The 5,000-nt window shown below is 42.4% G+C and overlaps 3 non-coding genes across 3 annotated transcripts in view; all 3 read left to right on the forward strand.

The window, feature by feature from the left end:
* Positions 1–1,624: 1,624 nt before the first annotated feature.
* Positions 1,625–3,527, forward strand: LOC125076393. The gene has a single exon (XR_007120360.1). It is a non-coding gene; the product is annotated as a small subunit ribosomal RNA (ribosomal RNA).
* Positions 3,528–3,987: 460 nt separating this feature from the next.
* LOC125076392 lies at positions 3,988–4,144 on the forward strand. Its single transcript, XR_007120359.1, has one exon. It is a non-coding gene; the product is annotated as a 5.8S ribosomal RNA (ribosomal RNA).
* Positions 4,145–4,888: 744 nt separating this feature from the next.
* Positions 4,889–5,000, forward strand: part of LOC125076395 — a 3,997-nt gene continuing 3,885 nt past the window's right edge. Inside the window, exon 1 of the ribosomal RNA XR_007120361.1 lies at positions 4,889–5,000. This exon is cut by the window's right edge and continues 3,885 nt beyond it. This is a non-coding gene — a ribosomal RNA (large subunit ribosomal RNA).

Genomic DNA, 5,000 nt, shown 5'->3' on the forward strand with positions numbered 1-5,000 from the left:
CTATTTATTTATTACTTCATTATACATATTTTAAGGTATCAAGACTGATATGAAACTTAAAAATTATATTATTAACATTATTTACGCATTCGTAAATCGCGTCATGTTCTTTATTATTATTATTATTATTATATTTATTCGTCATCGTCATAATTATTATTTTAATTATAAAATATAATAATTTTAATTATAAATTTTTTTTTTTCGATAAACGAATACCGGTGAAATTTAAATAAACGAAGATACAACTTTCTTTGTTGTTGTTGTTGTTGTTTTTTTTTTTTTTCTTTTTTTTTTTATTGTTGTTGTTGTTGTTGTTGTTGTTGTTGTTGTCGTTGTTGTTGCATTGACGTTGCATAATATCATATAATCATATACTATCTATAAAAATATAGAACAAAATAATCGAAGTTTTGGAGATTTTGGAGGGTTTGGGGTGTCAGTTGGGGGGGAGGGGGTTGGGGAGGGGGGGGGGGGGTGCGTGTTCTGGGGTTCGTCGTCTTATGATATCAGATCGAATATGAGAAACATAATAAAATAATAATAATAATAAAAAAAAAAATACATTCCGTTCGAACGAGCCGAATGTCATACTCATCGTCAGGCATATATATGGAGTAGTGACGGTTCGAACGTCGAACATTCAAAAATTGATGTTAGACGCGAAGTGACCGGATCAGTACTCTTGTATAACGAAAAAAATGTTATTATCGTTTTCATTTGTCGTCTTTGTTGCGTGTCTTCTGGCGTGTCTCTCGATTCGTCGTATCGCGTTATATTATACTTTACGTAGTGTAACAACCAAGTATGTACGTACGATTCGTCTCGACCGCTGGGGATATTCACTGACACACGTGAAAATGATAAAAAGATTCTTTTTCGTTCTGTAAAACTGTGCCGACCGACGGACGCACGTAGATCTCTCTGCCTCATGCGCTCTTCCTCTTATCGTCGTCGTCGTCGCTCTCGCTACAATCTATCCTCATGGAATAAATGTTGATTCATTGTAGTCGATCTGCGACGTCGCGACGATATGAGAAAACGTTAGAGACGGAGTTCTTAAAAGATTCAGTGTATTCGTATAGTGTGTATAATTTTTATATTATATATGAACGGTCGTTTCTAAAATTCTTTTTGTTAATTTTTACATTTATCATGTACAAAAAATACACAACCCGAGTATCGGTACGATCACTCAAACACCGGGCGTCGATCCCAATGTTTTACGATAATAATCGTTGAACAATACATACGTACACGTCGTGTGCGAAGTGTTATTTTGAAAAAAAAACTCGATCTCGTTTAGAACGTTCGAATTCGTGACCGTTATGTGTCATTATGTGAAGACGCCTCCGCCGCCGCCGCCGCCGCCGCCGCTGTCGTCGCGTTATATATTATAGCGCACGCACGCGCGCGCGCGTGCTTAAAGCGCGTTTGTGTCTCATATAAATTTTTATAAGAGTCAACCGTTAAAATCTATCGCGTCTAACGCGATCGACGATACGGTGAGACGCTCGTTTCATACTGTGCGTATATTGTACATGCATGCATAAGTTTGTGTGTATTTTATATGCGAATATGAAACGAGAAGAGTAATTGACGACTTCAACAAGTCTCGGTTAGCTCCCTGGTTGATCCTGCCAGTAGTTATATGCTTGTCTCAAAGATTAAGCCATGCATGTCTCAGTGCAAGCCGTATTAAGGCGATACCGCGAATGGCTCAATATATCAGTTTTGGTTCCTTAGATCTTACTCAGTTACTTGGATAACTGTGGTAATTCTAGAGCTAATACATGCAATCAGAACTCTGACCAGTGATGGGATGAGTGCTTTTATTAGATCAAAACCAATCGACGGAGGGCGTCTCGTCCGAAGTCGTTAATTTTGATGAATCTGGATAACTTTTGCCGATCGCATGGTCCAGTACCGGCGACGCATCTTTCAAATGTCTGCCTTATCAACTTTCGATGGTAGTTTCTGCGACTACCATGGTTGTCACGGGTAACGGGGAATCAGGGTTCGATTCCGGAGAGGGAGCCTGAGAAACGGCTACCACATCCAAGGAAGGCAGCAGGCGCGCAAATTACCCACTCCCGGCACGGGGAGGTAGTGACGAAAAATAACGATACGGGACTCTTTCGAGGCCTCGTAATCGGAATGAGTACACTTTAAATATTTTAACGAGGAACAATTGGAGGGCAAGTCTGGTGCCAGCAGCCGCGGTAATTCCAGCTCCAATAGCGTATACTAAAATTGTTGCGGTTAAAAAGCTCGTAGTTGCATTTGTGCGCCGCGCTGTCGGTGCACCGCATCCGCGGTGATACTGACACGTCTGCGGAGCATATCGTCGGTGAGCCGGCGGTAAAACGCCGGTTCAATATCAAAATCCTATCGCGGTGCTCTTCAGTGAGTGTCGAGATGGGCCGACAATTTTACTTTGAACAAATTAGAGTGCTCAAAGCGGGCTCAAAATGCCGCTTGAATATTTCGTGCATGGAATAATAGAATATGATCTCGGTTCTATTTTGTTGGTTTTCAGAACTCCGAGGTAATGATTAATAGGGATAACTGGGGGCATTCGTATTGCGACGTTAGAGGTGAAATTCTTGGATCGTCGCAAGACGAACATCAGCGAAAGCATTTGCCAAAGGTGTTTTCATCAATCAAGAACGAAAGTTAGAGGTTCGAAGGCGATTAGATACCGCCCTAGTTCTAACCGTAAATATGTCATCTAGCGATCCGCCGACGTTACTACAATGGCTCGGCGGGCAGCTTCCGGGAAACCAAAGATTTTGGACTCCGGGGGGAGTATGGTTGCAAAGCTGAAACTTAAAGGAATTGACGGAAGGGCACCACCAGGAGTGGAGCCTGCGGCTTAATTTGACTCAACACGGGAAATCTCACCAGGCCCGGACACCGGAAGGATTGACAGATTAATAGCTCTTTCTTGATTCGGTGGGTGGTGGTGCATGGCCGTTCTTAGTTGGTGGAGCGATTTGTCTGGTTAATTCCGGTAACGAACGAGACTCTAGCCTGCTAAATAGGCGTCGTCATTTAGGTGTGCTCGATTTCGGTCGAGCAACTCACTGGCGGCGTATTAAAATTCTTCTTAGAGGGACCGGCGGCTTCGAGCCGCACGAGATTGAGCAATAACAGGTCTGTGATGCCCTTAGATGTCCTGGGCCGCACGCGCGCTACACTGAAGGAATCAGCATGTTCTCCCTGGCCTAGAGGCCCGGGCAACCCGTTGAAACTCCTTCGTGCTGGGGATTGGGGTTTGCAATTATCCCCCATAAACGAGGAATTCCTAGTAAGCGCGAGTCATAAGCTCGCGTTGATTACGTCCCTGCCCTTTGTACACACCGCCCGTCGCTACTACCGATTGAATGATTTAGTGAGGTCTTCGGACCGACACGCGGTGGCTTCACGGCCGTCGGCGTTGCTGGGAAGTTGACCAAACTTGATCATTTAGAGGAAGTAAAAGTCGTAACAAGGTTTCCGTAGGGGAACCTGCGGAAGGATCATTAACGTAAATTATCAATCTCGAAAGAGTGCGATAATGAACGATAATAAAATTCTAAAACACAAATATCGACGTTCGGAATGTGTCGTTTCGATGCGAGGACGCGATTCTCACTCTCTCTCTCTCACACAGCAGTGTGTCCGAGTCAGAGTCCAGAGTCGTGTAACGCGTCCTATTCTGATATTTTTCGATGTCGATTTCGAGGAAAGTACGATGTGTTAACGCACATCGTCATCTTCAAATAAAATGTATATTTCTTTTTTTTTTTTTTTGTACTTTTTTTTTTTTTTAACTTTTTTTTTTTTTTTTTTTTTAATTTTTTGAATTTTTCTCTGTATACTAAAAATAAGAGAAAAAAAAAAAAAAAAAAATAAAAATAAAAAAAAAATAAACTCATATCACTGGCGTATAGAATCGTTCGAGTGATCGTAGAAATTATAAAAATAAAACAAATTAAAAACCATTACCCTGGACGGTGGATCACTTGGCTCGCGGGTCGATGAAGAACGCAGTTAACTGCGCGTCATAGTGTGAACTGCAGGACACATTTGAACATCGACATTTCGAACGCACATTGCGGTCCGTGGAGAAACATCCAGGACCACTCCTGTCTGAGGGCCGGCTGTATAAAAATATAAACCACACTGTTCAATGTTTAATGTCGTAATGTCTATTATTTCGTAACCGACTCAATAGACTGACTGACGTTTCTCGAACATATGACGGTATCCGCGTTCGATGTGTTATATTACGTGTTTAAATATACTTAATATAAATCTCGTTCTCGGTCCGTTCAAATATAACAAATACGATGTGTATGTATGTTTACGTTTACATGCGTGTGTGTGTATATATTATTTATATTTTTATATACGCGTTCGTGTGTACGTTTACGTCACGGAGTTTCGTTATGCGACGTCAGAGAGACTGAGAGCGTCGCTCGTCGCCAGACGAGGAGCGCCCATCTCCGACCTTTCGATCGTTTCATTGAGTTGTTCTCGATCAAAGAGGGTAATCGGAGTTTAGGTGATCTCTTCGTCTCGTGATTATCGAGTACGTGCGTTTCTTTTGTTCATACTCTAATGTCAAAATTTCGAATACAAAAGCTCCGCGATCGTTACGACGTATACGAGACGAACGTGTTTATATGATGTGTAAATAAAGCGCGCTCGCATCGTTGAACGTGATGACATCGAAACATTCGTATATATATATATTGTATATATATCGAGTAGGCGGACTCGACGTCCGAAGAGCGCGTCGACGCCGACGTCGGAACGATCGGAATGAAAATTCTCTCTCGTCTCGACGAAAGCGGCGCCGTCGCGTTGACGGATATCGCGTCTGCCTCGTTTTTTTTATCGTTGGCCTCAGATCAGGGAGGATCACCCGCCGAATTTAAGCATATTAGTAAGCGGAGGAAAAGAAACTAACCAGGATTTCCTTAGTAGCGGCGAGCGAACAGGAAATAGCCCAG

Source organism: Vanessa atalanta, unplaced genomic scaffold, assembly GCF_905147765.1.
Source record: "Vanessa atalanta unplaced genomic scaffold, ilVanAtal1.2, whole genome shotgun sequence".
NCBI lineage: Eukaryota > Metazoa > Arthropoda > Insecta > Lepidoptera > Nymphalidae > Vanessa > Vanessa atalanta.